This window comes from Empidonax traillii, unplaced genomic scaffold (assembly GCF_003031625.1).
Source record: "Empidonax traillii isolate 1590-97213 ecotype Southwest subspecies unplaced genomic scaffold, ASM303162v1 scaffold92:size1159251, whole genome shotgun sequence".
NCBI lineage: Eukaryota > Metazoa > Chordata > Aves > Passeriformes > Tyrannidae > Empidonax > Empidonax traillii.
Window position 1 is genome coordinate 754,884 of NW_020955285.1, and position 8,653 is coordinate 763,536.

General features: G+C 40.3%; 1 long non-coding RNA gene across 2 annotated transcripts in view; it reads left to right on the forward strand.

Annotated features, from left to right (window-relative positions):
* The window catches only part of LOC114056459, a 109,977-nt gene extending 101,596 nt beyond the window's left edge, over positions 1-8,381 (forward strand). For both annotated transcript variants that reach the window (XR_003571006.1, XR_003571007.1), the window contains 2 exons: positions 6,257-6,263; positions 8,268-8,381. This is a non-coding gene — a long non-coding RNA (uncharacterized LOC114056459). The remainder of the gene's footprint in view (positions 1-6,256; positions 6,264-8,267) is intronic.
* Positions 8,382-8,653: the final 272 nt, after the last annotated feature.

The window sequence follows — 8,653 nt, forward strand, 5'->3', positions numbered from 1 at the left end:
TATCTCCAGCTAAACCTGGCCAAGAGGCAGAGTATCCCTCATTCTAATTTCATGTACAGTACCTGAAGTAAGAACAAGCACTTACTGTACTAGTTCTTCATTCCATCAGCATTCAGAGGGATTTGACGTTGCTTTGGTGAAAAGGCCTGGATTGTCAGTGCTCAGGGATTATGGCTGAGTACAAAATCTAAACCAGCTTTGTCTCAACCAGGGCATGCTGCCAGATCAGCAGGCACACCAGCTCAGTGAACAGGAAAGAGTTTGTGCCTACCAAGAGTTTAGTAGGGTAGTGTACCCTTGTGCAGACATGATGGCCTTAGAAAATGAAAGCCTGTATAGGAACGAAAATTGGTGCTATAGATGTAAGAGGTGTTTATCCTTATATAGTGTTATAAATAGAACACTAGAGTGGAAGAATCACATCTAGGTTTGATGTAGCTGTGGTTTTATCTATTCATAATGAGCAAAATATATGGTCTTCCTGAACTTTACTCTGCAGCCAGGTACTGGTTTTGTCTGGGACAGAGTTAATTTTTTTCATAGTAGCTTGCCTGGTATTGTGTTTTGGATTTGTCTTGAAAAGTGTTGATAACATAAGGATGTTTAAGTTATTGCTGAGCAGTGCTTGCACAGCATCAGGGCCTTTTCTGCTTTGCGTACTGCCCCACCAGTGGGGGTGCTTGAGGTGCACAAGAATCCAGGAGAGAACACAGCTGGGACCACTGACCCCAGTTAACCGAAGGGATATCCCAATACCATATGGCACCATGCCCAACAATAAAAGCTGCAGGAAAGGAAGAAGCTGGGGAGGATATTTTGAGCTTTAGCATTTGCTTTCTCAAGTAACTGTTATGTGTGACAGAGCCCTGCTCTCCTGGAGATGGCTGATGGGAAGTAGTGAATTAATTCCTTGTTTTGCTTTACTTATGGACACAGCTTTTGCTTAACCTAGTAAACTGTCTTTATCTCAACCAATGAGTTTTTGCACTTTTACCCTTCTGATGCTCTTCCCCATTCCACTGTGGCTATGTGGGGCTGAGCTGCCTACTGGCTTTAAACCACAACAAGCTGGTAGACCACAATATTCACTGGCCTTTGCTAACCTTGTGGAGATCTATTTTCACAGGTAGCCCAGAGCTCCTTGTGCCTTCAGTGGCCTTTGTCTCTGGTGCTAATGGTTAGCTTTGCTGTGGCCAGGCAAAGCAAGTGGTTAAGGATTCAAGCAATGTTACAAAAGGTCAGCCACTCATCAGCTGTTCATCATCCTTCACTGCACTGTACACATGCAATGACCAGTCTCAGAAGCCCCAGGCATGATAGGTCTTGGCAAGCTGGACATAGCCACACCTCAGCTTGCTCAGCTGGACTCCAAGGGCAACCTGGAAACCCCTGCCTAAACAGCTGCTCATTAGGCTTGGAGGTGCTGTGAGTGTTCTTACTGAAAACTGCTCTGCTGACGGTCATTTTGGCTGGTATAAAGGATTTGGTGGTTAGGCTGTGTGTATCTCTGAACTGGAAATGTGGCATTTGCGATACTTGGGTGATTAGTTTTAATGCCACATGTTAGGCAGAGGGATATTGGCTAAGACAGGTAGGCAGTGTTAATTATGTACTGAAAGAATGCTGCAATCCTAATAGGTGGAAACAGGCACGTGATATATCTCAAATCTGTTGTTGCTACTCAGAGCTAGAGCAGATTTATCCCTTCTGGTACTATGCAACTTTGGCTTCACTCGTCTGTGACAGTCTCGTCATGTCCTCTGCAAATGTCACTGACAGCAGGAAGAAAAATCTCAGCATTTGACTGTATATATTAGAACCCATATCGTGGTGGTGCAGTTATGTAAGAGGAGTTGCCCTGTAGTATTTAAAACATTCTGTGTAACACCTATTCTAGATGTTATACACCAGTGTTCTATAAATCCTCACCCATTTTCATCATCAACTCAAGCCTAGCTTAACAGGAAGGTTTGCATCTTGATTGCCCTGTGAACAAGGATTGAACCCTCCCATCCTTGCTGGGAGTTCTTGCATTATAATTTGTTTCCGACAAAGTGAACATGTAAGTAATGTATTTTTTGCTTTGCCGTACACACTAAAAATTTTGTGATGACCCTACTTGGCAACTAATTGGCTTCTTACCAAAAGTGAAAACAATAGACACCCATTTTCAGCTGGGAAAGCCACACTCAGTATATTCCCTGGCCAAGATAAAGCACTGAAGCAACATTACACAAAGTACTCCAAGTTCCCTTCATGACTTTTCTTGACAAATCTGCTGATCAACTGGCCTTTTTTTTTCTCCCATGTCTTCTCTCTTTTAGGGCATTAACTGTTGACTGAAAGTATGTTTTCCTGTAGTCTGGAACTTTCTTTTGTACTAGACAAGTATTTAAGTGAGTGTTGCTTCTTGAGAAAAGACATGGAGCTGTGCATGTTACTAAAGGAGGTGTTCACAGAGTTGATGAGAAGTTGGGAAGTCCTGACATGATGAAAAAGTGTTCTTAGCTAGACTGAAAATGAAACCTTAGAAAAATATTTGACATGTCTCTGGCTATTATTGTTTCCTTGATGCATACTGTTGCTATGTTTAATATGTGGAAACCGGTGAGCATAAATCAGATTGCTAGAAAGATTACTCATACTTGAAATGCTAACTGCTCTAATTGACAGAGGAATGGTAACTCAGCTTCACATATGCCAGTGGTTAAAAGAGAACAGTAATTTGACCTCAGAACACTTGCACAGATGTATTCAAAATATACTTCTCAGATATGACTAAAGTTGGAAAAGATTTTTCAAAATCTCCATTTGTGAAATGAAAATGCATATGTTTATTCTAATTTAGAATATTTTATAGTCTTCCATTTGACCTTTTCTTTGTAAATGCAACAGTTTTTATTGAACTCAGTCCAGGCAGGATGTGTAAGCACAGAAGCAAAAAACAAAATTAAAGTGGTTCCTGCTCCAAGTATCCTTTGCAATCCTATATGTTCTATGTGAATTTCAGTTTCCTTCCTCAGTAGAAGAGTCCTGATACATAATTTTTTCCGCTTTGCCTTCCCTCCTTGCTTTGTCTTTGCCAACCATAACTGCACATGGAGCAGATACTTTTAAATCTTCAATCTCACAGAGTTCCAAGAGTATACATAGTATACATGAGTCTCTTGGTGATATACTAGCATCTTTCTGAGGAAGGAGGCATAGCAGAAGAGAAGGAGTTCTGTAAGGCAAGCTGGCTGGATCCCACTGCACATGGCTCCCTGACAGGTGGGGAAAGCATGCAATGCCCCTGCCATCCAGCTGTTTAGGACTGTTTATCTTATGCTCCTGATGTTTTGTTTAGTCAGTGATGATGCATAAGATACAACTGGTTTTAGCTTCCAGGTAGACAAAGTCTATGAAGCAACCAGGAGTCCCAAACATTTGTTTCTGGCAGAATACTAAATAAACAGTAGCAACACCTACCTGTGTGGGTGGCAATTAATCACATCAATCAACAAGATCAGCTAGCAAAGCCTTTTTATTTTCTTTTCTTTCCTTTTGTTCCTTGTCTCCTCCCACCTGCTTGTTTCCTGATTGTTGCTTCTGCTGGCAGTAGAGCTGGGTTATGCAAACCTTGTATCACCTCTTCTCTGATGGACTGACCATGGATTTATTGTTTTTCTCTGTTTCTTTGAGAACTGAGCCAAAACTACTGCCTGTGTGTCTGTAGACTTGTGTCCTCCTGTCCATTTGAACAACCCTCCTGGAAACTTTTGAACTCATTGTTTAAGCTAAATTTCATGGAGGAATAGAATTTTAAAAGAATCTAAGTTCCTACAACTTTTCTAAAATAAATGTGTAGAGGTGTTAGGCAAAGACTTGCTGATGTGAAATGTTAGAAATTGCAGGAACTAGTACTTGCAGAAAAATGCAGACTCCAAGCCAGTAGTTGAAGTGACAGTGGCAGCTGATGGAAAAGAAAAGGTGACCCACTGGAAGAACTGGATATGTCTTTATCCCCTGTCAGACACCAGCTTGCCAAGACGTTGAAAACATTGAAACATTGAATAACAATCATCTTTGTTTCTTGGTGGATTGTTATTATAAAATGCCTGAAAATTTTCTGTGGAAGAAGTAATTAAACATTTTTAAAAAATTCCAAGATCAGGACAGTTCCCAGTTTTCCTTCCCACATATGCTGTTTCAGGTTCCTTCATTTCTTATTTCATAATGGGATCTTAGGGGTTTTTTTGGTCACAATATCTGTGCTGTCATTTCTCCTAGAGCTGAATTCAGCTATTACTAGAACCAAGAATTTGGCTATGTATGATCTGGTGGGATCAAGCTCCCAGTTCAGTACAGTAACCTTTCCTCTAACTCTGAACCCGCCTTCATGTTGTACACCTGTATTGGGCTGAACCTGGCTGGACCCCAGGTACTCATTACAGCCACTCTCTCACTCCCCTCTGCAACTGGACAGAGGAGAGAAAAAAAACAGCAAAGGATTCATGAGTTGAGGTAAGAGCTGGGAGAGGTCACTTACTGATCACCATCATGGGCAAAACAGACTCAAAGTGGGGATGTTAATTGAATTTATTACTAACAGGATCAGAGCAAAAGAGTGAGAAGTAGAATAATCTTAAAAACACCTTTCCCCCACCCCTCCTTCCTTTCTTCCAAACTCTGCCTCCTGCCCTGCAGCAGTATAGGGGGACAGGAATGGGGGTTACAGGCAGTTGTTGTTACTGCCCCTGCTCAGGGAAAGGAGTCCTTCTCCTTCTCTCATGGGGTCCCTCTCACAGGAAACAGTCCTTCACAGACCTCTCCGGTGTGAGTCCATCCCTCAGGCAGCAGTTCTTCCGAAACTGCTGTCCCGTGGGTCACTCCTCCCTGGGGTGCAGTCCTTCACCAATGAGCTGTACCGATGTAGGTCCCCCACAGGGACCACAAGTCCTATCCGGGAAAAACCTGCTTCAGAGTGGGCTTCCCTTTCCACTGCCTCCATCCTAGGTCTCACATGGAGTCATAACCTCCTTCAGATATCCACCTGTTCCAGCAGAGGCTCCTCCCTGGGCTGCAGATGGGTTTCTGCACCCCAGTGGTCCTCCATGGGCTGTAGGGGCCACAGCTCTGGCACCTGGAGCACCTCTGCCCCTCCTGCACTGACCTTGGTGTCTACACTGTTGTTCACATGTTCTCATTCCACTCTTCCCAGGCTGGAATTCTTCTCTATGCAACAAACTTCTGTTCTTAAATATGTTGTCATAGAGGCATTACTGTTACTCCTGATTGGCTTGGCCTTGACCAGCAGCAGGAGGTCTGTCCTGGAGCTAGCTAGCTTTGACTCCACCAGACAGGGGAAGCTTCTGGCAGCTTCTAACAGAAACCACCCCTGTAGCCCCCACCCGCCCCCCTACCAAAACCTAGCCACAGAAACCCACTACAACACTTAATGGATGAGCAACCTAACAGGAACAGACATCTGGAGAAAAAAAAGTAAACTGTAGAAAAATGTCCTTCTGAAGCTGTGCTCTCTTACACAAAGAAATGTTTCCTTCTAGCCTTGAGTCCTGTCTCCAAAGATTTTAAATGTGGGTGTCTAAGGAAAGAGTGTACGGAGAGGGCAAGGAACGGTGATGCTCTTCCATGCTTTGTGGTTGTGAGATTTCCTGAAAGAGAGATTAAGTCTTTATATAATTATATAATGCTATGAAAAATTCCAGCTGTAAATGAATGTTTTTTATTTGCATACTAAAACATTAATTAATTATCCCTGCAATTTTCCTGTACTTGACAGGAAAGAACTTTTTTATCTCCCTGGTGGCGGTAATCAATTACCACATAATAGGCTAAGAAATACCAGAACAAGAAAAAAAATTGCAGGAAATGTACAGGTGGGAAATTTTTGCTACCATCTGTATCTGGGCTGATAACAGTTTATTTGCATGAAGACTAAAAGTTGTGAGCAGTCTTAACTTGTCTGCAATATTCATGCGTCTTTTGCATAAACTTAGGCCAGTTTTGCAGTTGGCCTGATTTGTGGGTACTTAGGGAATGTAAAGTCGTGGTATTATGTGGTCTTTGTGTGGAGGAAGTGCAGAGCTTCACTTGGTGGTTCAAGCTCATAAGAACCTTATGCTTAGGCTGGAAGGCTTGAGGTGCATGTTCCCACGCTGCATGGAACCGAGGGAGTGTTTCACACTAACCTTATCTTCATGCAGCTGTAACAGACAGGTCATCTTGAGGGGCTACAGAAATTGTTTCTCAATAGCTCACAGGTTATTTTTTACATTAATCCATTTAATTTCTTTAATGGCATAGGCATCAATTGACATTATGGAACATTGTGGGCTTGCAATACAGTATGCACTAGCTTTTAGTATATTAAATAGCTCATTTTAACTCTGTCTTAAAACGGATTCCTTTTGCATCTTTCATTTGATGTTCATTACATAAGAAATAACCATAAACGATGACTGTAATCCTTGACCTAGTGGAAGGCATATTGAATACGTATCTTTCTTCATTGTGGTCATTGGCAATAACAGGTTTAATTTAGTGAATTTAGAGTTGAAGTTTATTCCTGCATAAGTCATAACAAAGGCTTCATGTTCTCAAAGCCTTAAAACTTCACTACAAAAAAAAAAAAAAAAAAAAAAAAAAAAAAAAAAAAAAAAAAAAAAAAAAAAAAAAAGAATTTCCTAGATTAAAATGGTTGATCCAAAGCATAGGAATTTTATCTACTGCATAGATCTTACAGTAGATCCAGTTAATGCTACAGGGAGAAATAACATAGTCAGATGAAGAGTGGTGAAGTAATAGAGAGTAAAACTAAGAAACTCCATGTTTTCATCTCTTATGTGCTTTGTCAAGAAGAGTCAGTTGTTTTTCCAATAATTTTTAAAATTTCAGTAATTTATTGCTTCAGGTCAAATCCATAGACAAACATCTATGGATTGAATGCAAATGGCTTAAGCACTCAGCATGATATTTTAAACTCAATTTGCTAACCAGAGTTCAAGTTAAAGAAAAAAACCAAAACCAACAAACTAAACAAACAACAGCAAGAAAAATTTAAAAATCCTCCAAGAAGCCACTGGTTTGAGAATTACTTCAGTAACACAAGGACTCAGCAGCTGGTTTGAAGGAGTATTGCATCCATGTTAGGTAAGACACTTACTGTTTTGGAATTTGTTGTCAGCAAAATTTATAAAAACAACTACATGGCAATGCTTTAGCAGATTTTGTCCAATAACTCTGCAGTCTTCTCTTCTCTTCTCTTTGAAATGGAAGACTACCAGATGAAGTTGGCCAGGTTGTAACATCAGCCTGCCTAGTACTCAGTCCTTATTGGGCTATCATTTCCTCTTGCTCTTCACCTCTATGTACTTTTTAAGGACATTTGTTAAGTAAAGAATTTAGAATCTAGTGTCTGCAACACAGCATGTGAAGCTCTTCTACTGTTGAACTAGCTTTGTGTATACTGTTTTTTTTCTCACCAAGATTAGATGATGTTGGTTCCACTAAAAGGTTGATTCACTTCAGTGATTGACAGGAAGGTGAACAGGAAGTTTGAAAGCTTCAGAACAGAAATCCCTTTACTAAATCAGGCATGTTCTGCTTTTTACAAAATTAGCTCCTCCAGCTCTATCAGGGATTAACATTTTTTTGCAACTCAGAAAATGGTGTACAAAAAAAGAAATTCTTTGTGGTTTGACAGCTAGCAGTACCAAATTAGATTATGTCATTATTAATTTAGAAGAAAAATAACACTTGCAACATGGATTTAGTGAAGTATTTTTACTATGTTCAAATGTTGAAATATAAGATCAGAACCTAACTACTTAAGTGTTAAAGTGGTGAGCATTTACATCTTCTATCAGTTTAAGTACTGCTGTGATTTCCTTAACAGTTTGTTCTCCCTTAAATTCCAATAATTCAATGAATTTCCATGTCAGAGTTTTGCGCACTGATCTAGCAGCAGCATTTCTATAGAAATATAAGTATGTTTTACCCATGTCCACAATGGAAGGCTAAGGGTCTGAATAACCAGTGATAAATGTGCTGCTTTATCATTCTCCTTATTCTCACCTTATCCTTCAGCACAGCCAGCAGAAGTAATATTTCTTATAAGATCTCCACTTCTTGCTAACATGTATGGCAGAAATTTAATGTATATCCACAGTATCTTTAGAAGAAATAATATTTAGGTGATGAAACTCTACCACCCACACATACCAGGAGTGAAGATATTTTCAGTCTATCTTTCTTCACAGACATAGAGGATCCTAAAGTCCATTCTGAGGCCAAAGGGGTTGCAACCCTGATTAGCAGAGAGAGAAGAGGTTCAAAGACAAGGGGCTTCAAGATGCTGTTGATTCTGTATAAACATGAAGATAAGCATCATCTTGGCATTATCCTTGAGTTTTTGCGTTCCGTACTTTGTCCTTTCATTTTCTAGAACAGAGAAAGAGGAATAGGTCCTCAAGCAGTGGCATTCTCAATAAAGCAGATCTCCTTGTCACTTGTCCACCATTTATTTCTTTTCTGCTTAAAATGCCCACACACCTCTTTTCAGTGCATATTTATATTTAGAAGGTGGCATTTAATTATGCCTTATAAATAGACATTTTATCTCTGAATGGATGCTAGATAATATGTATAGGAA